Source organism: Lampetra planeri, chromosome 33 (genome assembly GCF_965212315.1).
Source record: "Lampetra planeri chromosome 33, kcLamPlan1.2.h2, whole genome shotgun sequence".
NCBI classification, from domain to species: Eukaryota; Metazoa; Chordata; class Hyperoartia; order Petromyzontiformes; family Petromyzontidae; genus Lampetra; species Lampetra planeri.
Genome location: NC_136139.1, coordinates 3,581,214 through 3,607,417, shown reverse-complemented (window position 1 = coordinate 3,607,417; position 26,204 = coordinate 3,581,214). Strand labels below are relative to the sequence as shown.

The 26,204-nt window shown below is 45.1% G+C and overlaps 1 protein-coding gene across 1 annotated transcript in view; it reads left to right on the top strand.

Moving 5' to 3' along the window:
• ECH1 (enoyl-CoA hydratase 1) overlaps nucleotides 1–26,204 on the top strand; it is a 172,310-nt gene that overhangs the window by 16,360 nt on the left and 129,746 nt on the right. The window contains exon 2 of the mRNA XM_078610013.1: nucleotides 33–114. The gene's annotated coding sequence lies outside the window, so the exon portion shown is untranslated. The remainder of the gene's footprint in view (nucleotides 1–32; nucleotides 115–26,204) is intronic.

Here is a 26,204-nt window from a genome sequence, read left to right as displayed (position 1 = left end):
TCTGCTTTTCCTGTGTTTGCTTTGTTACCCAGATGCGTGTTGAACAAGAGGATCTCTGACCTCACTGGGCTTCACGGATCGACTACAACTACCATGCCACCACAGCCTCACCCGGTAAACACATGCACATTGGTCAGCAAAAGTGTTCACCATGTACTAAGGCAATATACCAGACTGTCAACACAGCAGGCTGCACTTTGCTCGAGTATGTGGATGTCATTGGCGTTGCATTGTAGTTGGTAGGCTTGCCGCGATCGTATTTGCAACACTACAACAAGGTACATTCCGAATGTTCACAATAGGGAAATAATCGCGATATCAGTTTCCCGTAACTTTGTATTTGTGTTCTAGATGTTGCATTGCTTTTGTTATTTTCTGTGTATTCAATTTAGAATGAAGCTTGCTTGAGAGTTCTTCAACTGATGTTGACTCAACTTTCAGCCTGCCCGTAAATCGTCCCCCCCCCCCCCCCCGTCAACATTTGCGAGGCTAGAAACCGTAAATGCTGCTGTTGGTGACACTAAAAACGGTTCAATCAATGACAAACACAAAATACGTCCTATTATATGTCGGGTGGTGGAGGGTCTTAACAACACAAACTTGACCCCAGATCATTATGCGGCCCGAACCCAAAAATGTATTACCGGTCATAATATTGCTCGCGAAACCATACGTGTGAAGATGTAACTTAGTGTTTACGCTGACAGCCTCTGTTGGAGACGAACTGTTCGGCAATAAGCCGAGGTTTATTTATCGCCTTATTACGTTGTTTAGATTTTTTTTTTCGTAAAGGTCATTTGGTGTTCTCCACGCAGCTTTTCTAGATTCTTCCCCCTGGCAGGGAGAGGCTACCGCGGCATGGCAAGATGCGGGGGCAAAACAGGGCTTGACGCTTTACAACCGGCCATTTGTCACGACGTAAATGCAGACTTCAACAACAGCAAGAACAACAAAAACTCCACATCGTTGGAAGTTCTTTGCCATCTCGCAACGCGTGTCACTTTTACGGCACGAGACGGTAAAGAAGATGACTAAAATGTCTCGTGCTCTACGGTGTATATATCTATTTTTTTATCGTGTGTCATTTACGCAGTGTCTTAAATCTATATTTTTTATCGCAACGAAGTATGTTATCTTTAAACTAAAAAAAATCACTTTGGTGTTCACACGCAAGACGCTTTTCAACTCGTTCTGTTTCTTCCAATGCCTCCTCCCTTGATCCCATGATGTGACAATCGTTGTTATCTTCTCCTACGACCACACCATGGTGTTAGTGCGCGCTGATGTTAAATTACAACCCCGGTTGATGCATTTTTTGGTTTTGACGTGTGGATGATCCGCAGAGCCCAAAGTAGTTATTTTAATTCTCTGCACCCAATCTCTGCCACCAAATAATTGTAAATAGTAACTCTGGACCCAGTTTGTGACAGGCCAAAACAGGGAGTGGAAAATACGAATAGGTTTTACCCTTTCTTGAAATAAAACAGGCGTTAATATGTTCAAACACCAAATAGATACCTATTGCAAGTCATCACGTCTGTATTGACCACACCTTGTGGTAAAAAAATGCGAACAAACATGACAGAATGCAACGGGCAAAAAACAGTTATCCATCCAGGAATACCTTTGATTTAACAAATGGTTATTTCAAGTGTCCCATGTACGTACATGGATCCCATGAGCACGCTGCGGTGGCAAGATGTCAACTCCCTCGCCTGGTATGCAGGAGGTCGTGGGTTCGATACCGACCCCTGGCGCCCACAGTATATTTGGAGTTTGCATGTTCTACCAATGGTCGCGTGAATTTTTCTCCGGCTCCTCTGGTGTTTCCCTCCACATTTATAAACATGCGATTTGAGTATTTGGCTGCAATTCATTTCTACGTGATAAGCCACTTCGTTGAGCTGTCATTTTTGGCCGGATCGCTTTTGAGAAAGAGCTAAATAGCTCAGTGGGCTTTAACCTGGTGAAATAAAAATAACAGTGGTAGTTGTTTTGCATGCAGCACACTGCTCGACAACTGGATTACCCTCGTATAAGAGGATAACGATCTCTGGATGATGCCACTTTTGGGTGCTCAATAGCCACTCTGTTATACAATCTTTTGAGCCACTTCTCTATGCAAGTAGCTGAGTTTCGATTTAAAGCTTTCGTGACTGCAGGGATTCATATTCTTGGATCTTTTGGTAAAGTGACGTAGAAGGGAAATGATAAAACAATAAAAATAAAACAGAATACAATTCTCACGACGTTTCGGCCACAACACATGTGCGGCGATATTTAATGCCCGATGAAACAAACATTTGGAGAATTGGCTAAATAAACAAATCAAATGGAACAGCGAGGTTAGGCTCGCAATAGGGGGGCGGTGGGAGGTGGTGGGTAGGGGAAGCAGAACAAGAATGTGTAAAGACCATTACTCGAATAATGTACAAATGTAAAGTGTTGTTCTACGGCACACGGAGGCCATGCATCGGATAATCCTTGAGCGATTATTCTATTTTTTTTTATAAAGAAACAAAGCGGCGACAAAAGGGAGGAATGGGACCCCGCATAAATTATGGTTTAAATAAAAATGGTAACACCAGCTTATCATGAGAAGCCGGTGCGAGCGCGCGAGACATGTGCCCTTGCATAGCGGCCGCTGCTTTATTTCGCAAATGCCCCCCCCCCCCTTTTTTTGTTGGCGGAGGGGGTGGTTGGGGGGGAGGTTGGGGGGGGTTGGGGGGGGGTGTTGGGGGGGAGGTTGGGGCGGGGGACCTAACCCAGCTGTTGCCCGTGCCTCTCAATCTCGAGGTGGTCTCGGACCGGCACGGAATGGAGGGCTACAATCGCGGGAGGGGGGGGGGTGCAGATAAATAAATAAATAACCTCACGAATAAAGAAAAGTCACAGCACCCCCACCCACACGCCTCGCGTCCATCCTGCAAACTGATCATTCCCTCATTAACTCCTGCCACTTGTTCCCGAGCCGCCGACAGAACGCATCCGCACAAATGGACAGCTGATGAGTATTAGTGACGAACGAGACGACCGCAAGGAAATGGCGTCAGCGCTGCGGTTTCTTTTTCCCCTCGGTGTTGTGCGTGTGGGTTCACAACAAGAGAGCGTGGCCCCCCCTCCCTCCACCTCTCCACCGTCACCTCTCGCCACAATCACCCTCCACCTACCCACCCACAAACTCCCAGCTCCTTAATTCTCTCTCCGCCACTCTCCACCCACCGCCAAATTCAACCTTCGCACCCTGCCCCTCCATCCTCTCCTCCCCCATCCGCACCCACCAACCCCAATCAAGCGATGCAAATGTGCCCGATGCACTGCTAAACGCAGATGTGTATCTGGGTCCTCGGTGTGTACACAGCCGTTACAAGACTGGATGTTTGAATGGTGATGAATGTTTTTTTTTTAAACCGCTCTCCCTGGCAGCATGGCACACGGCACCGCACTGTTTGTGTAATCCTGAAATTCCTATTTAAAAAAAAATGTATCTTTATCCAGAAACGCCTCGATGGGTCTCAAAGCTCGTTTTCAGAAGGGTCCTGCAATTGCGATTGTTTGGCGAATTTTCTTGAATGATTGCCACGTGGGAGAAAATGCAGGCGTTGTTGAAGGCCCTGCACCTTGTAGAAACAGTCGTTGTTGTACCGCCATCTCCTAGCCCACCTTGATTTGCTTTTGAATTGAATAAAAGTGTAGCCTTTACTTATTTATAACTACACTTTACACGCATTTTTTTGGGTTAAAGCCACGTTTTTCTGCGTGACATTTCTGTAGAAAAAATCTCACGTGTTAATGATGATGATACTTACGATGATAATGTTGCTATATCCAAAAAAAGATAGTCTGTGTTGAATATGATGATGGGGATGACGATTGAGGATGAAGATAAATGCGTGAACTTTCACCCTTCGACCGTCCCATAAACTCTGCCACACTCAGTCCCTACCAAACAACAAACCCCGCGATAACCATTGCTCTTGCATCATTCAGAAACACTGTATATACAGCATAGGTGTCATCATCATTAGTATTCTTATCAAGAGCCATGATCTCTCCACTGCTGAATGAAGGCCCCCCCGGAGTCATTAATTACAGCCTCGTATTGCACCAATCCAGCTCATTCCTATTCACGAGCTGATGGCTGATGTCATCTCCACGGTGATCATTTTCCCAACCTTCAGCTCCTGCGCCGTCTCACAGTCTTGGACCGTTGGCCCCTCGTCCCTTCTCACAATGTGTCCTGCCCAAGCCCACTTGCTTTTATTAATAGTCACTTTAGGTGTCATTCAATTTGCAGCACCAGCAGAGACACTAGCAAATAAAGTTTAACAAGAGCTGAAAATGTTCGATTTAAAGCTTTCGTGACTGCAGGGATTCATCTTCTGAGCTGAAAAGTGTGCAAAAAATTCCGTAGAGATATACGTACGCGTGGAATCGCACTAAGGGGCAGCGAGAGGAATGAGGGAATCGGAGATCAAATTCCTCGTCTCCCAAAACAGAAATGAGCAAGTTCAAACCCCGGTACGGGAACGGATCTGCACGTACGCTTCTGGGGAAAATGAAGTGAGAACTACTGCAGGATGTCGAAAGTTTTCTAACGGAGGGGACTGGCGTGCACAATAATACCGTGGAATTTACAACACGAGCAGAAATGAGCACCGCCGAACCCTTGTTTGAGAATGCACACTTTGAGTTTCGGGGCTACTTATTATTCAGCACTTATGGGCGTTCAGAGAGTTGTCTTTTTGTGGGTTGTGGCCGTGCGCAGGGACCCGTTGAGGCTCAACTCGTTAACGCCGCCGACGTTAGCGATCACTCGCTGACGACGCGATTGATTGTGTTCACGCTGCGGAATTGAGATGCCGAGCTTCCCTCCCCCCCATCACCACCACCACCACCCCACACGCGCGCGTGCACAATTGTACGCGCGCACTCTGCGGGGCACGTGCTAAAATATTAAAACATCTGCGGCGACGCGGGGGCTTCAAAAGGCAACGAATGGCCAAGCGAGTGAACTCAAACTCACCCTGTTTACCAGAGAGAGTGGTGGGGGGGGGAGTAAAAAAATATAAAACAAGACTTCTCAAAGTTCATCGGAAGTGTACGGAGCGTGGTTTACATTTCAGTCCGTGAAAACTGTCACTCTGTTCAAACAAGTGTGCGGCGGCCTTGAACCAGAGCTGAAGTTTCCACATTTTATGGCAGGGGCTCTGTCTGTCTATTTGACAGCAGCCACTGTTAACTGCCCAGGGAGAGAGAGAGAGCGGCAGGCACTTGTTTTATTGACCCGCGAGCGATGATGGGGCACAGTTGACCCTTGAACTTGAACCCATGGCCTTCTGATTTTGAGTCGGCTCTCGCCGCGAGCCAATTTGAATGCCGCGTTCTTGTGACTGCGAGTCTTTTGAACGTGGCCTTGTCCGATCGCAGGGGAAGTCGATTCGGACCCTCGTCCTCGTGATTGCGAGGAGTGCATTTTTGTGATCGTGAGTCAATTTTAACAAAAAGTGGCATCTTCCCCGTCGCGAGTCGATGCCGATTGTGAGTCGAGTTGAACTTTCAGCCTCGCGGCCGCCCAGATACGATTTTGAACTCAAGCACTCGGAACCCAGCAGCCCCAACCCGGTAAGATATGATTCCTACCACTGCACTACCGCGAGCGTTATACAAGTGGCTGACGAAGTGAAAAGGGAACGATCGTTGATAGGTGGCCCTAAGAAACCATATTTAAACATTTAATGCATTGTCTCAACGCATGACCGCTTTAACTCACCGCACCGCATGAGGCAATGAAAAATACACGGCGGCATCTTTTACACTTTTATAAATATCCTAACATGATGGGGGGGGGGGGGGTTGATGAAAAAACAGAATTGAGAACAAAATTTCTCAGGAGCCCAACTGGTGCAATATAATTAATTCCCTAGATTCTTCTTTATATTCCTAATCGAGTAAATACTGCATATTTATGGTTTTGTGGGGGGTTACCGGCTTGATTTGTACTTGCTGTTAATATTCTCTCCCATCGCCCACCGTTTGACCATCTCTCATATTTTATTAGAGATTTTGACAAAAAGTGTTTAGCCGCGTAAATTAACACCCTTTTTTTCGTGAAATATTTTTTTCTGTCCGAACATTTTTCTTCAATTGTCATTATTCACGTTTTTCCGACGCACAGTACAGTTCCAACAATAAACACCACGGCTCGAATCTACAAGTCGTATGCAACTTTAATTGCACATTTCTGTGAAATTATGAACGTGTAATACATTGTCTGTGGCTCTATTAACGTGTCAACCCGTAACGCTAACTCTTTTTTTTTATTAAGCTTAACAAGTCTGCATTATTTTCCCACAAACCCCTTTATTTACATCCGCTTTTTTTTATCATCACTTCATCATCGCCATTTCTCGTGGTTCTGCGGTGCGGCAATCTACCCAGCACCCTGTACACCGGCTGATTCAGACATCTGTCAAAAAGAGCTTCATAGCTCATCGGATTCATGCAGTCTAAATAGAGAATCTGATTATGAGTTCATCGCTCAATCGTCGAGGTAAAAGCAAAAAAAATATCTCCACTTTAAATTGAACTCAACCCGATTTTAACTCTGCCATTTTGTTGTTGTTGTTGTCAATTAAACATTCAAAATGTTTGTTTATTCCTAATTACCATTTGAATTGCTGCACGGAGGAAGTTCGTATGTTTCGCCGATTGTAGACCACAATAAAATTAAAATCTTTTCAGCTTGAATAGTTTTCTGCCTTTGCCATTCCCAAGTGACATTAGGCCAAGAACACACCAATGTAATCTTATTCTTTTGACAAACACATACATTTAAATAACCAGGATGGAGCATGCGTTAAAAAAACCCTAATTTTCTTTTGTCTTGGAGAATATAAATTAACTGAATATATGTACTTGAATTTAATCAACACCTAAAATATTAATATTTAAGCACAGTGTGTCGCGCTAAAGCTGCATCGTTAGCTACGTAATTCCAGGCTGTAGGTAACAATGCTGCGTGTAGCAGCATCACGTCCCACTTTGTGTATTGTGCCAACACCTGCCGGGGTGCAGGCAGAGTCGCGACACCCATTCCCTTTATCCTGGTATGAACCTCTGGTTACACCAGCCCACAGAGGATTATTGTGTCCGTCCGTCCGTCGTCCAGGGAGGGGCTGGGTGGGAGGGGCTGGGTGGGAGGGGCTGGGTGGGCAGGGGCTGGGTGGGGAGGGTGGGGAGGGGCTGGGTGGGGATGGTGGGGAGGGGCTGGGTGGGGAGGGTGGGGAGCGGCTAGGTGGGGAGGGTGGGGCTGGGGCTGGGTGGGGGATGGTGGGGAGGGGCTGGGTGGGGAGGGTGGGGAGGGGCTGGGTGGGGAGGGTGGGGCTGGGTGGGGGGTGGGAGGGGTGGGGCTGGGTGGGGAGGGTGGGGAGGGGCTGGGTGGAGATGGTGAGGAGGGGCTGGGTGGGAAGGGTGGGGAGGGGCTGGGTGGGGAGGGTGGGGCTGGGTGGGGGGTGGGAGGGGTGGGGCTGGGTGGGGAGGGGCTGGTCACCCCGTGGTGCCCTTATAAAACTCAACGTTTAACCTGCTCACGCCGGCTTGTGCCCGCCCCCACAGTCGGGCATATTTGCGGAATACACCACGCCGCCGTTGACCCTGGCCATTGGCCGAGCAACCCAACGTTCCTACCAGCTCCCTCCGCAGGAATGTGTTTCATTCGGCCCCTGAGCACGTGCATCATCCCCCATGTACATCTCACCGATTGGACCAACATTACCATGTGCTGTTATTCTTATATGTATAGTCTAACATTCAGAATTGGCCGGCTTGCATGGAGGTTGCTTTTAAATTCCAACAGCCGCCTGTAGCTATAGTCTCCGTATTGTATGCATGTATGTATGTTGAACTTATTTCGCACCGTACGTGGCCAACCGTGCTTATCGAAAGGCACTTCAGAAAGTAAGACGTTTCAGAAAGGAAGACGCTTCAGAAAGTAAGAGGCGCCCAAAACTTTTGGGTATTTTTTTAAATATATTTATAATGGGGACGATACGGAATTATGGAGAGCCGACTTCCAGTAGAAGATTATGAATGTGCCGATTTAAAATGATGTCTTCTGGAGCATGATTCTGAACGGCTGGTGTTGTGGCCGTCTTCTAGAAGACGATTACAATTATTCAGATTCAAACACGTCTGCCGGATGATAATGCATAATCCAGTCTAGAAGATGTATCCCCCAACTATCGCTTTAAACTGCAGGGGTGTGGGAAGTGCAACTTATCATCCGGAGAATACAGTAATGCATTTTGAATTTCTTTCGCAACTTACGTTTATCAACTCTGCTGATCGGAGGTTCGGGGAAAGGACAACAAACTAAACGCAAAAAAATGTAGTTCTAAAAATAATAGAGTTTTCAATCTAAGACTCGCGTGGAATTATCTGTCGGGAAAATGGGTATGAAAAATTAACCCGTGAAAACAAAGTTTTCACTATAAATCCTTTATATGCGTGGCAGCTAGAGTCCTCTCGTCCTCTGGCTTGAGATGGCTGCCACCCATGGGTCAGATGATTGCATGGCACCATTAAGCAATTGGTAATTAAATATAATATTTTTGTCCTAAAAAGTGTAAAATTTTGGAAAATAATTTTCACGAACATTAATTGTCACGCACAACGAGTCTGTGTGGAAAATGTCAGCTCGATTGGATCACAGGAAGTGGGTTAAAAAACGACCGAAAGATTTGCACGGTCCTAAGCAAGCAAGCGAACTTAATATAAAGGATTTAAAAACGTCGTCACGTGAGTGAAGCCCAACCCGCGGTTAAGTATCACAGGCTTAGTACATCATCACCAGCTATGATCTATCCGCTGCTGGGTGAAGCCCTCCCAATGCAGTCGCCATCCCTCACAAGCCCAGTGCTGCTGCTGCCACCCACGTCACTTCGATCCGAAGCGGATCGCTGCATCTCCGCGGTGGTCGTACCCTCGCGCTTCCTCCTTTGGCTGCTGTCCCATCACCAGCCTCGTCCATCAGCCGTCATCCCACTTAGCGATGTGCCCTGCCCCAAGCCCATTGGCATGTGTCACAAATTCTAGATTTGAAGCTTTCGTGACTGCAAGGATTCATACTCTTAGTTCTTTCGGTAAAGTCACGTAGGTAAAAAATGAAATTAAAATTAATAAAAATAAAATAAAAATAACGACGTTTCGGAGGCAACACAAGTCTCCGTCATCAGGTGGGACCGTCACAGCCAGATTTTCTGCATCAAGTGAGGCAGGTGTGGTAGCCATTCTGATTAGCCCCCCCCTCTCCTCCCCCTTAACTTGTATTTAAGAGCTTGCATCTTGGAATCCCTGCCTCACTTGATGCAGCAAATCTGGCTGTGACGGTCCCACCTGATGACGGAGACTTGTGTTGCCTCCGAAACGTCGTGATTTTTATTTTATTTGTATACATTTTAATTTCATTTTTTACCTAGGTGACTTTACCGAAAGAACTAAGAGTACGTGTCACAAACCCAATGCCAACGTGTTTACGTTACATACAAGACACTGTAAATTGGTTAACTGTTCGAGCTTGAGGAGGCGTTCATTTGCTCACAAGCTTGAGATTGGAATTTAAACTCCACATTCCTATGGCGGGGTACGTCCATACATAGGCCAACCGCTGTGATTACATGCACAGTAAGCTAATAATAAATTAAAAGCAGTTTGTCCATCCACTGCTGGATGAAGGTTGCAATGTGCTGTTATTCGTGCGGTCATAATAGCTTAAAATGTATGCTGCTTGTGAGAGGTCGCCTTTGCAATTTACAGACATTAGGAAGAATGCAATGCTTCTGGAAGACTTTCTGGATCACTCCTCTTCTCCGTGAATAAGCGTGTGGACGATGGTGAATAATCTATGTGCGGAAAACAGATTTATTTTCCCTATTGGCCGGTCCGAGGACTGGGTAAAAAGTAAGAGGCAGATTACAGGGCCATGAATGAGATTAATATGACTCATAAACGATGCTGACGATGATGATGATGATCTCTGTGCCCCCCCCCCGCCCGCCGTCGCCGATTTGCCAAGTGGCGGCACACAACCGTGTCCACACAAACACCACTCCTGGCGCCTTATAAATGGGGGGCCCGATGCTGAGCTTTCGGGAAAAGTGCATATGAAGCGGAGTTAAGGCCGTTAATTTTTAGCACCTTTTATCCCTTTGTAGCGCGGGCATCAAGCTGCGAGCGCTCCTTGCATGACTGTCCCCAAGTGGGGCCCGCCGAGATTTACAGGAGCACTTAAGAGAGAAGGCAAGAAAAAGCCCCAGGTCCAGCGGGTTACATTTCACGCACGCGAAGCTTGATATATATTTTTTTATCGCGTGAAAAATGAGTTGCGGGATGGGACGGCGTTGCGCACGTCGGTTCCGGCGTAGACACCGTTATGAGGACAACAAATTAAAGAAGAATAACTAAATAAGTGTATGTATCTTCTTGGTTCTTTCGGTAAAGTCACGGAGGATGGAAACAATAAAATAATAAAAATAAAACATAATAAAATAATTCTCACGACGTTTCGGCCACAACGCAAGCAGCCGTCCTCAGGTGGAGAACAGGTCTGTCGAGAAGACAGCGTCTGAATGACGCTGTCTTTCATTCAGACGCTGTCTTTCCGACAGACCTGTTCTTCGTCTGAATGACGCTGTCTTTCATTCAGACGCTGTCTTTCCGACAGACCTGTTCTCCACCTGAGGACGGCTGCTTGCGTTGTGGCCGAAACGTCGTGAAAATAATGTTATTATGTTTAATTTGTATTATTTTATTATTTTCATTCTACGTGACTTTACCGAAAGAACCAATAAGATGAATCCCTGCAGTCACGAAAGCTTTAAATCGAAATTTAAGTGTATGTATATAAGACACGATTGTGGGCATACAACCCTGCAGCCAGGAAGAGCCGTTGTCCGCTATGCGAGTGCGGATGGCCTCTGCTTACATCGGCATTCAGGATTTGAAGTTTTCGTGACTGCAGGAATCCATACTCCTTGGTTCTTTCGGTAAAGTCACGTAGGTGTAAAATAAATTAAATCACGACGTTTCGGGCGCGACACCTGATGACGGGCACTTGCGTTGCGCCCGAAACGTCGTGATTTAATGTATTTTATACCTACGTGACTTTTCCGAAAGAACCAAAGAGTTTGTTTACATCAGCATCTACTGGCGTAGGGCAGTCGAAACGGTTCAGTGCAATCGGATGATTATTAATAGTTAATAATAGTTTATCATTAAAAGTTAAACTTTTTATTATTAATCATTGTTAATTGTTACAGTGGCGCATATTAGATGCAATATCGGATTCTGCAGAAGCCCAGTGTGAGCAATGAAGGTTTGCAAAGAGTCTGTGTAATGTGGAGGATGATTCGTGGTGATAGGCTCCATTTAATAAAATAATAAAAATAAAACATAATAAAATAATTCTCACGACGTTTCGGCCACAACGCAAGCAGCCGTCCTCAGGTGGAGAACAGGTCTGACACTCAACCGGTGCTGGGAAGTTTACCCTTAGAGACCAGTCTCTTCGCAAGATGGTCCCTGTTAATATCTGACAATGTGGTGTTCACTTAATTAATGCTTGCTCTATCGGAATATAAACAACGTGTATGTTTGAAGTTGCACGGTCAAACTTTTTTGTACCTCGTAGTTGTGTTTAACTCGCTCAACAGATAGCATGTGGACACACTGGTCCCTGCCATAGGAATGTGGATCTGTTTTGTTTGTTTAACCAATCGCTCAGGGCGACCAATGGAGATGGACGCTGCGCAGTGCTCATTTACTCATGTCCACGTTTTACTTTCGCAAGCATTGTTATCACCACATTTGAAACATATGCGTATTATTAAACATCTATTGCGCGGCGGTTGAACTTACGACTCTTGGTCCAAGCAGACAACTGGACAAACGGACAGGTTTGTTCGTATCTCTGAAAGTTCGTAAATCGAATGTTCGTAAATAGAGGAGTCAATCTATGTATGTGTTTTACATAAACTGCCGACAAATCTTTCTTCCCCTCCCCAACCACCCAAAATATTTGTACAGTTCGATTTTACTGTAATTGCGTGCTCTTTGTGAACGTGTTGGTTTTACTTATATTACAACAAAAAACTTGCACTGGGGCTGTTTAAATGCCCACCAAAAAAAAATAGCCATTACAGTTAAGAATTCCTCGTCGCCTCTTTATTAAAATGTCTCGCAATGTCTGCGGTAGGTTGGGGTGTTGGCACGCGTGGTTTGCACGAGTTCGTGCCGCAGTAATTTCTCTCGGCGTGGAGTCATTGCGAAGGGCAGTTCCACGAGGGTGCTAGATTCTTAGGACACCACGCATATGGTGGCTCACACAGCACTTGTTTTTGCGCGTATTTTTTATGTTATCAAATATACAATCGTGACGAACGTTAAATAATGGTGAACACATCATCAGTTTTCAAATATATATACGTGTAACAATAGACACTTTGCCGAGAAGCTGTATTAGCAGTCGAAAGGTTGCAATAATCCTGTGTAGGTTGCCGTGGTTGTGCTGTACATGTCTCCGATGTGTTTTCAAGTCGATCAACATGTTTATTGGCGTAATGACCGACGTTCCGCTACACATGCTTGCTCAGGAACAGTTCCTGAGCAAGCTCTGCGACGGTCCCCGGGGCTGCCGTGCACGAGGTTGCAAAGTGTCGGACATCAAGGCAGACAACGCACAGCACAACCCGGAAACACATCGGAGCGGTAGAAACGGTCGCAAGTTTGAATTTCTGGTCAGGAGTAGACTCGAACCATTTGTCCGTTCCCATTTGCACGGAAGTGAAACGTTGCCTGTCCTTTCGAGACAATGGCCACTTGTGTAGAGATGTGGAATTTCCAATTCTAGCTCAGAGTCATCTGAGGAGATGGCATCACCCCAATGGGCCAATTGAGCAAGGAGACAATGTGACCGTTCACTTTTGTATTCTTCGGCGAACGCACCTGGGTTAGCGCCCTTATGCGCTTTTGATGTGTGACGTTTTCTGAGGTAAATGAGACGACTGTCCATGGCTGTTGGTAAAGAGTAGCTATTGGCAAAGCTCTGATGGAACAAGCGCTACTTTATATTTAGAATTTCCACACACAAAAATACATAGAAAGCTCTGCTCATCTTGAAAATGACCTATCGTGTGCACACTTCGCACCAACAATGGCACAGCAGAGCCAAGAGACGTTTATCTGCAGGCTTTGCAGATACATAATTGCCTCTCGATAGCAATGATTGAATGCAATTGTGTGCAGCACGTGCGTGGTCGGTACAGAAAAACAGAGGCACAAAGAGAGAGAGAAGAGGGGCGGGCGGATTTTTTTCTCTTTCTTTTAACAACATAAAAGCAAGATGAGAAAGAAAAAAAACATACAGATGGTGAGTGCTTTCATTTTCTGATATAAAATGGACATTGAAAAGGGCAGCCTTTACTTGGGGGGGGGGGGCACGTGGGTGATTTGTCACGTGGGGGAAAGGGGGTGCTGGGGGGGGGATAAACGTGAGCCTTGCGTGATGCATGAAAAGGTATTAAAACGACACCGAAAATTAATTTATCATGATAGAGAGCTTCATGAACGCTGTTAGTGGGGGGGAAATAAGGGAATTAAAATGACACTGAGGAAGAATAATACAAGATGGGCCAAGGCTTGTTGCAGGATGCTTTATTCCAGACTTAATATTTGTGCCGATAACAAACGATGCAACAACGGAGAATGATTCACGATAGTGGCATGAAAACACTGACGTCTTTATTTTTCGTGCTCTTTCAGGATTGAAAATAAATCGTTTTGAGGTATTTGTTATCGTTTTAGTTCATTTTGTTATTTACCAAGTACCTGATAAAGTTCAGCACGATATGAATATACACGCGAAGGCACCCGTACACCTACAAATCTGTTTGTCTACGTAGAATAATGGCAATATTTAACCCGTGATTGTCTCCAGAATCTCTTGTGACGAAGGTCCTACATTTGGAATGTCTGGTGAGTGAGTTTTCGCCTCATGTGGGAGGAAACCGGAGAAACCTCCCACACCCCCGCATGTGAGGGTGCAACGCTCGATATCTCCTAGCAACCTCGCAGCCTCGTTGCTACAACACCTGGCAAGTCGGAGTGGTCGTTCGCCACCATCCAAGCACTTGCCAGGCTCAGGTCGGCTTGGCTGCTGAGATCCGAACAACATCGAGTGCATTCTGGGTGATTTGGTCGTAGATCACGTGATTGGCCGTGTCGGGTGGTGGAGGGTTACGACACATGTATAAATAGCGCGATCTAAACCCAAAAACGTTGATTATGAAATACCAACTTACCTATCTGATAACCTACCCGGCTGGCTTTTCTGACATTTTCAACAGTATTGTTTGGATGGAGAAAAACTCAATTTAATCTAAATGTATATTTACGTCATTATCTATGCATAATACTGTACTGCGTGTCTGCTTAGAAGTGATATATTGTTAACTATGATAAAAAAAAACCTACTTATAACTCTTGTTTAATCCACTCTGGAATGAAGGTTTTCTTACACTGTGTCGATTTATGGGGATTGTTCGACCATGCTTCGCTGTGCTGGTCAGCGAGGGTTGGTGCACGTGGGACCCCCCCCGGGAATCCAGCTCAGGTTGCTGGACACCGCGATGCCCGCATCCCAAACAACAAGAAGTCTATAGAGTGTAATAGAATAAATTATTGTATAGAACTATACTTATATGACCCATTAACCTGTCCCCTATTTTGGCAATGTGTCGTAGCCCGAAATCGTGTACGCTGCCGCGGCGTGTCGGCCACTCTGGCTCACTTGAGTGTGATCGCGTGCGAAGAAACGATTTGCATAATTAAAAAAACAAGTATATAAAACAATATGTATACAAAAAAAATCTGTAATAAATGCAAGGGATTCTTGGTTTTGATCTCACTAAAAAGATAACAACAAAACTGGAAAGTCTGAGCCAAAATATTATTTTTTTTAATAACACACACGAAGAGAGAGGAGCACAGATCCCCATTGCTTTAAATTTCACCTTCACACGGAATATATATCGACAAAACATTTATATTTTAAGTCGAGTCTCCTCCCAACACGTGTCTAAAGTAGAGCTGTAAATTGGTGGCATTCTTCCATCTGTTCATTCCCTCGTCTCTCTCGCTGGCTGGCTGGCTAGCTACAATGTGGTAATTGTCGTGGTCATTGCTAAAAGTTTTGAACACATTCCCCGCCATTTGATGTAACGTTGCCTTATGCAGAATCATGTAGATATATGCTCAAGATACAGCGCGAAGAATCTCATTATCACTGTTACCCAGGGCAGGGACCCGCTGGGCATGGTGCAAAAGCACACCAGCTATCAAACGCTTCTTGACAAAAGACATTTGTATTCTCTCGTTTATTTTCTTCATCCTTTTCATGATTTCCTTCCGATTGTGCGATCGACGGTCATGAATTAAAGACGTCCTCTCTCTCTCTCTTCAGAACTCTCGCGGATGAGCACATCACGCCAGAGCAGCGAAAGAAAACGGCTCGTGCAAAAATTGATGTCGTAGAACTGTTTCTGAGATTATGTCAAATGACCTCGTCCACAATGGGTGCTGCCCTTTTCCATGTGCCTTGTTGTAGACATAAATGTTGGTCGTTGGGCAGTACATTTTAATATTGTTTGTAATTCTTAGAGCTGATTTTTTTTTACCAAATAAGGTCAAACATCCGATTCGTTCTGATGATATGACGTGTAGTTCTCAGCAACTGGCCTGAGACCAGATCAGTCTTCCTTGTTGGAGTCATGTGAACCCATTACATATAACGCTTACGAATACAAAAAAAAATATGGATTCGTGCAGTATAGTGAGCTTCAGAATGAACACCAATTGTCTCATCGATGCATCGTTACACCCGTAATGCAATGGGAGATAATGGTGTAAACACACACAAAGCGGTCTAGTTTTGCGATCACAGTCTGGCATTTTGTTAAACGGAGCTCAGAAATTACTTTAACAGGCCCATCGCCCTCCCGCCTCCATATGTTTACTAATTGCCCGTGCGAATATCTTTCCGGCGCTTTTGCGTGGACATGATAACACTTTGCTGCGTCCATTACAACTTCGTGTGGCCCACTCCCGGGCAATGGACTGCACTTGTGATTCGTTTGGCCATCAAAGCCCATCTCATCTCTGGCTCTGCTCAATGAGAGGTGTCGCAGAGGAGGCATTAGGGAGCGCGATTCCATTTCCTTGTGCACGTTAACGACCCCCTGACACTGCTCTGCAAGTCTACTGGGCCATTGTGTGCCAATGTCTTGACCAAATGAACCGTACTCCTGAAAAGCAATGTATAAGTCTCCCCGCCCGTTGCTCAGTAAAATATGGTCGGCTTCAAATGGGTGCCATAGAACCCTTCAGGCGCCCTCACTAGAACTGTACAAATACGCTCCCTCTGTGTACTGTTAAATGTAATATCCTCTGGTTATATACACCATAAAAACAACAGCCATGTTTAACAGCTACCGGTAGCCATATATATTATATGTGTATACCATATACGGAAACAGGTTTTTACACAAATGAGAGAAATATTATATGTGATTAGGTGCATAACCACTAAGATGGAGCAGTGGTGCCTTGTGCCCTGTGAACCCGGCAACCTGAGTTTGATTCTCGGCCAGGACCGGCATCAGCGGCAGACAATGCATCCAAGCATGGTGCCAAGTGCGCTCTTGGTACAAACCCCGCGTTGTTTGAGACCAGCGTGGTGAAGTGCGGTCAAACAAATGCCACGGCACGACATGGCGAGCGACGGCCCTGATCCGGCAGTGGGTTTTTTTACTCGCAGCTGTAGAAGGAAAAAGAAACGCCATTCGAATTTCGATTTAAAGCTTTCGTGACTGCAGGGATTCATCTTCTTGGTTCTTTCGGTAAAGTCACGTAGAAGGGAAGTAATAAAATAATAAAAATAAAACATAATAAATAGATATTATTATATTATTTTATTACTTTTTATTTTTATTATTTTATTTCTTCTCTTCTACGTGACTTTACCGAAAGAACCAAGAAGATGAAACGCCATTCGGTCACTCGGTCACGCAATCATGCCGTCATTTGTGTTGGAATCGCAATTGGGATTTTAATTATGGTTGGTGGTCGACCCAGCCCATCGTCCTCTGGTGGTACCACTTCGTGTGAAGCCAACAGTGTCCATTCCGTTGGAGAGGCGCTGGGCCCTCGACATAGGATTGTGTAATTTCCACCACTGGTTCGGAGCCATGAGCAGAGATCACCAACTGCCTAGGTGCTTGTTTGAACGAAGAACAGACTGACGTTTTTATTTTTTTTATTATTCCATAAATAGCTCAAACTATTGTGCATTCATCTTCTTGGTTCTTTCGGTAAAGTCACGTAGAAGGGAAATAATAAAATAATAAAAAATTCAACATAATAAAATAATTCTGTCGGAAAGACAGCATCTGACGCTGTCTTTCCGACAGACCTGTTCTTCACCGGAGGACGGCTGCTTGCATTGTGGCCGAAACGTCGTGAGAATTATTTTATCATGTTTTATTTTTATTATTTATTATGTTTTATTTTTATTATTTTATTATTTCCCTTCTACGTGACTTTTCCGAAAAAACCAAGAAGATGAATCCCTGCAGTCACGAAAGCTTTAAATCGAAATTTATTGTGCATTCTTTAAAAACATTGCACTGACAATAATAAGATTTCATTTTGAAATGCAATACCATTCCTTATTTGGGTCTGCTCCTTGGCCAACTCGCCCTTCAACGAGACAAGGCTGATGCAACGTTTCAAGAATGTCGGCAGCGGAGAGGAAGGCACCCAAGTGTGTCATTGCCCAAACCACACCCCTGTTGTGCTCAACGTGTAAGTTTGCGAGTTCAAATCCCGGTCGGCGGTTACCAGCCCATCATCTCTCCAGGGTATGTGTGTAGGCATGTTAAATTTCTTTCCCACCGCACGTACCCGACCGTGCTAATCGGAGGTGCGAAAGGGTAGATGAAATGGGCGTGACTTTATGGATGCCCTCCACTGTGCGTTCTGGATGGACCGCGCGTTGAACTCGAGACGGAGGCCCCCAGCGCATGAAACGAAACGTCGGACAATAGAGCCCAATGAGACGCAGTATGAGCTGAAAACGCGACGGAGAGTTGTGCAGCACAACCGCGAAAACCCTACACAGTTGCGGTCGCCCTGCGGAAAGACTGACTCCTTCCATGAGAATGTGAAGTATATATTGTCTATTGCCAGCCACCAATGAAGATAATCACCGGTCACCACTCGTTTGAGAGATGAGATACCCTTTGACATGACTTTGGGCGCACGAGCGGACGAAATCCTCTCATTCTTAGTATGCATTCGCCTTCGGCAAGACTGATTTTTAAGGCCTCGGAAGCACTAATAGCCTGTTTGGCATTCAGTGTCAGCCCCCGCTCCACTAACACGTGACTAATCTGTGCTACGGTAAGGTGAGGCATGGAACAATATTGTGGGGGCATGTTTGGGCAGTGCCATATTTATGAGATGGCCCGGTATAACCTTCGCTTCTGCCTTTCTTTGTTTGTTTTTCACCAGCGTGCACCACACACACACTCTCTATCTCTTAACCGAGTCTCGGCAAGAGCGCCGGTTATGGGTTATTTATTGATCATACAGGTGATCTCTCATCGCAGCTCCGATTAGCGCGCTTGGCTACGTACGGTGCGAAGGAAGTTTAACATACACACGCGCACACAATAAAAACGAGTGTAAGTTGAGGATTCCATCTGCAGCACCACGCACATGTTATTGTATTTAACATCACATTAAGGTATTCTTCTTGGTTCTTTCGGTAAAGTCACGTAGAAGGGAAATAATAAAAGAATGAAAATAAAACATCATAAAATACAATTCTCACGACGTTTCGGCCACAACGCAAGCAGCCGTCCTCAGGTGAAGAACATGTCTGTCGGAAAGACAGCGTCTGAATGTCACACTAAGAGTCTTCCAATCAGCACTCACTCGCTAAAGAAGCAAAAAAAAAGCCCCAAAACCTGGTATCTGCTGGACTGATGGATTCAAGGAAAACATTTTTCAAAGGGTCCAGACTGAGCATCCACATTGTAAACATTACTCCTAAATCGTTCACGATGCCAGGCCTGATAGGGTTGTATGAGATATGTGGCAGAGGTGTGTGCAAAGTATCCCGTCAATTCAAAGGATCCTGGGCGATCGAGGGAAGGGAAGGCACCGTTCAAATCGTGAAAGTACTCGAGATGGTATCGTGGATTAAGCATACGTGTTCAAATTCTATATGCGTCCTACAATGTATTCTGTACGTGAAGTGTAATCTCGCCGTGAGTACTGTACTACCCTCACTTTCTCTACCATTCCTATGTTCTGTTCATCACTGTTATATTGTACTGAATAGAAAATCGTATATAAGACTTGCAAAAACATTCATGTCAAAAATATGTACGACGCATCATACCCAATCGCAGTCGTTTGATGGAAAAACTGACTTCCTGCCACGCGAATGTGGAATTTATACCACTGGGTCTGGGCTGCCAACAGACAATCTTTTGCCCTCCATCACACACGCCGATCATGTGTGATGGAGTAAAATGTATAGCCGTAAATAAAACGCTCCCAGAATCAAAAAAATCACAAAGTCCGTGGAAAGTTTCAATGTTCGTCAGTTAGTTGGCGGGAGAGCTCTCAAATCTCGAGTAAAGTTATCATCCAAGACAAACCCAGTGAACGTATATCAAAGACTTCCTTGGGAGCAACTTCGGTGAAGGAAGCTTAAAACGAAAAAAAAATCGGCGTGCGTTTGAGGTTTTTTTTATTTTTTCACCCCGCGATGCAAGTACAGCTTTTTTGTTTTGCAAAAGGAAAAAGGCAAAGAGGCCCTTTTCTCTTTACGAGCACTTGTGAAGAGGATGTCAATTTATGCTGGGAAGGAAACGACAGAGGGTGGTTACCACGAGGATGAAAGTGTCGGCAAAGGTCTTTTATTTACCGGCCACCCCCTTTTTTTGACAGTTTCCTGCAACATTGCTCCCAGACCATTCTCTTCGGGAAAAAACACATCTATATATTGTCCCCTCTGCAAATGTTCACACCCACAAATTCCTACCCAACAAATACCTTAGTCGGCCCTCTTCCCGTTGTCTCTGTGTGTGTGTGCGCGCGCGTGTGTGTGTGTGCGAGCAACACGAATGTTACCAACATCTTGGCACTCACTCGCACCCACTCTGGCTCCGAACCCTGCCAGACGCCCTCCCAACCCACCCAACAGAGAAACTGGGCACGTTGCCGGTATTCAGTGTTTTATAGCTCAGCCGCAATGAATGTTTGATCAGCCGCCCGACTCAATCGTGACCTACATTTGACCTTCTGTTACTCAAAACGCAGGCGGCTCAATTATTTTTGAGGTTTTTTTTTTTTACCAGACGATTAAATTAATTCTACAATGCAAATAAAGGAAGCTGAGAAAAAGAAGACACGGTGTAGTTGTAGATACCATGAATTTACAAAGCTTCTTTGATGTTAAGCGGAGAAAAAAATCACCGTATGAGATTGTTCAATTTGTAAAATTTTCAAATAAATTCATAGAATGTTTAGGTATCTTTAAAATTAGAAAGTTTAAACTTCACTTAGTATTCTGCGTATTTGTTAAAACACTTTGTTCACTTTTATTATTGACCCAGTGTCAAATCGGGATTAAAGGCATGGAATGAAAGCTGCAGAACAAATACTAATTCATTTATAACAACCACAGATTGTTAATTGTACCTGTTAGCATGACTGTATTTTTTAAGAGGTGTTATCAACACCATCAGATTACATTGAATTATATTTTTTCAGTGCCAGAGGAAGGAAATATTGCATTATCGTTTCAATTGGATTACGTAAAATATTATTGTTTAGACTTAAAAAAGTAGTACATTATTAACATTTCCATTTCAGGAAAAATTTAGATTTGCTGATTGAGAGTTAAAGGCAAAGGTACAATCCTGCAATTGCCTGCTCAAACCACAGCTGGCAGAATGGGGGGCCGCTATAAAGGGTGGTGACTTGCCCTAATCTTTCACTGTGGCCACATTTCTCGGAAGGCCTGGGAGTTACCCACACTTTATCCCACCACCTGCGATATGACAGTGAACTAACTGTGGCGTTCCCATTAATACCGCTGGGTGGACAGAGGATACGGGAATAAAATAAAATGAGCTAACTTTTACCCATCGTTTCAACTGCCGAGCTGGGAGATCGAACCGGTGGCCTCGAGATCGCAGATGCGGTGCGTTAAACCGTTACGCCGCAGCAGCCGCAGCAGCAGCAGCAGCATCCCAGGTGAACATTTCGTTTGGCCACTGCAACAAGCAAGCATCCCTGACAGGAAGAGAGAAGGAAAATCAAATGCCGCGCAAATCTTTATTTTGCAATGCCGGAGACATGAGTGATAAAATGTATGAAACATTCAACTTTGTGCATTGCAAAACCATGTTTTAGTCTGGCGGGGCTGCAGTGCATATCTTTCTTTTCCGGCGTCTAGGTTTGGGTTGATGTGTTTTATTACGGCAATTTATTACCGCCTTATACATCAACCCCGGCCAGATGTAAAATTGCCGCGAGGTCGAGGTTGAATGCTTTAACCCCCTTTTCACCTCCAATTTCCCCTGCAATGCAAGGAGACACGAAACGACACAGTGACGAGGTGGATGCCGCACCTGTTTATACCCTGGACCTGGTGTCAGTCTCCTGGAGTAAACAACCGGTGTATTTTCAACTTCGCTGGGGAGTACAACATTGGGTTTCTTGGACGGACAGGTCAAAGGTCAGCAGTAGGGTTTTTTTTTAAATCAAGCAATCATATACGTTGCGACCCAACAATCACTGTCTATAGTCCGGACATGTATGGACTCTAATTGCATAGCGGGCTTTAACCCTGGTGTCTGAAAGGAGTCATTTAGCTCTGAGGTTACTGTTATATTGGAACCTTGTCATTATGACTTAAGTCTGTCATTTTATTTTTTTGCAATAGTGGCTACTCTCAATTACGGTTCTTATTCTATTTCCGAGCGGGGGGAACGGTCCCAATCTTTTCAGTAATATATCTTCATACGAGAATAATTGAGCACATTTATATACCCTTAATAAACATTGATCGTTATTGTGATCACTCATATATATAAACATTATAATGCAATTCTACGAGACGTCATCAACTAGTTTTAATAGCACGCCAAAGGTGCAAACATCTCCCTTCTAAAATAACCAATAGGGTGCTGATTATCTACATCGAAAGTGCCGAGCCAGTGTGGAATTCCAAATTCCCATTGGCACTTCCAAAATCGATCCATTTAGCAAGCCACCAACATAATGTCGAGCTCATTAATTGCCCCCCTCTACATTTGCAATATTGGCGGCTGCATTATTTAAAAAACGTAGCAGTACATACTGGCGATGTGCCTCGATGGAAACATGCTTTAACTGCCTCGATCGTGTGTGTGTTGTTTTTTTGCGGAGAATAAAGGCAGTCGGAAAGGGTTAAGACCGTCATCCATTGGGCGGATGAAAAAAATAAATAACATGAATAAAACGGAATGAAAACGCACGCCGACAGCTCCATTTATTAGCGTGGAATGCGGTGAATTTCCAAGCGATCATTTGTTAAGTCTGCATTTAGTGGCGCTAGATGAATGCCACGGAGAGCCGGAGATTACCCGGCGAGTTTGTCGTCCATTTGGGACGATTTCCCAATTCCAGTACGGCAGCGTGGCCACTCTTTGAAATCCAATGATGCTTATGGAACATATTATTTAGAATTTGAGCACACGAACGATTGTCAAGCCCCATTTGTGAACAATCTGCTTGTAAGCACCTCACATCGCTCTCATACATTCCTTGCGAGGTGCTCAGCAGGGTTACAAATTTTTTTTTAGCTTTCACCAATGTCAAAGCTGCCAAGCCCATAGCGTCTCCCCCGCCTCAAACGAGCAACGGGGCGGAGCGCCCGGCGCAGGAAACTCCACATGCCCATGGAGGGAGCGAGAACCTCTGACTGATGATCATTTTCTGATTCCTCACAAGGTGTGTAGACATTTGTAATTTTTACCGTGGAAAAACGACGGACCAAACTTGGGATTTCACTGTGAGTTGAGTGTTCTTACCATACCGCCACCTGTCTGGATGCACGCAGTTTTATACGGCGGTCTATTAAAGCGCATCCACGGATAAATGTTCCCAATTGCTGGCCTTGAGCAGGGAGACTTTGGCTTGACTACTTCATGCGGTGCTGCTGGGACCAACAGCTTGATAACACGACGACCCGCACGTTGGTCCATAATGGGTTAATGCAAAAAGTGTGGAGAATATCGCGCAAAGCGGTTTCTAAAAAAAAACCTTCAAGGCATCCTCAAAATTGCTGCTCTCCCACACTATGGCTATGCGCATTCCTTTTCCGCTGTGCAAAGCGAATAAATAAATGAATAATGAATAAGCAATAAATAAGCCATCCTGCATCCCCCCCCCCCCCCCCCCGTAACCTGCAAAATTGTAAGATGCCCTGCTCCTTTGTGGCCTTACCATGTGTACACACAGACACACAAAAAAACAACCCATAAAGAAAGTGATTCTGTAATGAGTGCTGGGGCCACAAAGGGTTTGGCCACGGTGACACATCGCTCTATTCCCGAGCTAAACATCACCTCGCTTTCTCTCGATAAAGGGAGGCCATAGAGAGCAGAGTGGAGCCAGTCCCTGTATTCCATTCCCCGCTATGACAGCTGCCGGTTGCGTAATGGCCGTCCGTTTATCTGCCGCGTGAGCGGTCACACGTGGTGGTGCTGGTGGTGGTGGTAGGGGGCACGTGTTGCTTTCGCCGCAGACTTGTGATTTTTTTTGCGCGCAGACTTTGCCACGGCTGAACATTTTTCACAAACTCCGGGTTGTGAGTGGCCACGTTGGATGTTCTTTCTCCATGTGCTTTCCACTCTGTGCCTCTTCTCATATGCCGCTGTCCTCGTATCTAATTCCAATGTATTCTTGCCATCACGCCCTCCATATCCCTCTGCCCTTTCTGCCATCCACGCACCTGTGGCATCTCCAGAGACGTTCTAATCTATGGGTCTCTGTGAGTCCGTGGGTTTCTGTTGCAAGTCTGTGGGTCTCCAAACTCCATAGCCCTTCTAATCTATGGGTCTCTGTGTGAGTCTGTGAGCTTCTGTTGCAAGTCTGTGGGTCTCTAATTTCCATAGCCCTTCTAATCTATGGGTCTCTGTGCGAGTCCGTGGGTTTCTGTTGCAAGTCTGTGGGTCTCCAAACTCCATAGCCCTTCTAATCTATGGGTCTCTGTGTGAGTCTGTGGGTTTCCCTTGCAAGTCTGTGGGTCTCCCATCTCTATAGCCCTTCTAATATATGGGTCTCTAAGTATTATTACTTCAAATGCTAATTTATTTGCAAGCATCCTTGGTTTAATGATCGAATAAAATTTTGACTTGCAGTTAACTCTAAATATTTAAATTTATGTTTGGTAAAGAATAGTCGGCGACAAACCCTTTCCTTTGCTGTATTGGTGTTTTCTATATTTGAAGCTTCATCGACCATTAGCGTTCACCTGCAGACCACTGCCCATTAATTATATAACAGCCGAACAGTAGCCACTGCACAAATAAAACATGGAAAGAAATGCAAAAGCACCATCCACAAGACGGTGTTTTTATTTGTTACCGGGGTTTTCGAATTTAGCATTTCACCATTAAGTGCAGCGATGGTTGAGTTGCGGCTAAAGATCATTTAGTTTTATGTTGTATGTGTTGTAAATGTTGATGGTGGTTTCCAGACCCCCAGAGCTACAATATGAACTCCACAAAGCTCCAACAACCACTTATCTCACCAAGAAATTATCTTCCCCACCATTTCCTTCTCCCTGGGGGATTTGAATATTTCATGAATACATTCAAAGTTATTTTATTTGTCCCTTGGAAACGTTGAAAATTGGTGATGCAGTTTCTTTTTTTTATCGTCACCCATTAATTACCTGCCAAAGATGCACCAGGTAGACTTCGTTGAGAACGGCAAGGTGTCTGCTACGATGAATGCCTTTTGCAAAAAAAAAACGAACACAGGACACATTAAAATTCGTAGCTCCTACAAAAAAAACTGTCTTAAACGGGTAAGGTGTAAGCATGTGATAGACCGTGGGCTTCAGGCAGAACACATTGGGCGTCCGTCTAGAAAGTAATCAGATTCACAACCGACTATCTTCACAGCTCCCATTGTACCAATGAAATGGCGTTATCCATCTACCGAGTACGGTATTTCACGAAGAAAACATATCCCAAAGTGGACCGGGGGAGGGGGGGAATGACCTGGCCCCAGTTATTTTATTAATACCATTTTACATTTCGACGTGGCCCCCACATATAAACGAACGATGGACGGTGCCCCACCTCCATCGGCAGCTCTGAGTTCACCGTGAATATGTTGCATCCCTACGGAAATTACGGTGCGTGGTACTTGTTTATCAACCTCGGGGGACATGATGGGCCGAGTGGATCCCCCAGCAGGGATTTAAAATCACAATGATACGGTGGTGAATAGGGCGCTCTTGCCATACGGCCTTCGCATCATGCACTCGCTTCGATAAATTACCACCGAAGTTAATGGCCAGCCACGTGGCATTGCGGTTATGATGCTCAATTTACAATCCGAAGGCTGGCAGTTGCAACCTCGACCAGACGATAACTCAACCTATCTGCCCCTCAGCATCAATAAAGCAAGGACCGCGTCAATGGTGGTCATTCTGTGGAGAGAATTTCATCCGCAAAAGCAATGTGGAATTTCCACTGTGGAATTTCCACCGTTGGCTTCATGACTGCCGATACAGGAAGAGCACCAGTCCATTGCTCACTTGAGCAAGGAAACTCCATCGGGTGCCAGCTGGGGATGCACCCCCCCCCACCCCCAAGCGAGCTCGCTTCCTATCAGAGGTCGCAATCGGGTACCCGATACCCGTACCCTACCCGATACCCGGCTACCCGTACCCAGCCGGGTACGTTCATATCCACAATGATAGTTTACAATTCACATGGTCAATCTGAAACTTATTTAACATTTCTATTTTTACCAGGTAAGGCCCCACTGAGTTATTTTTTTAAGAAGCGACCTGT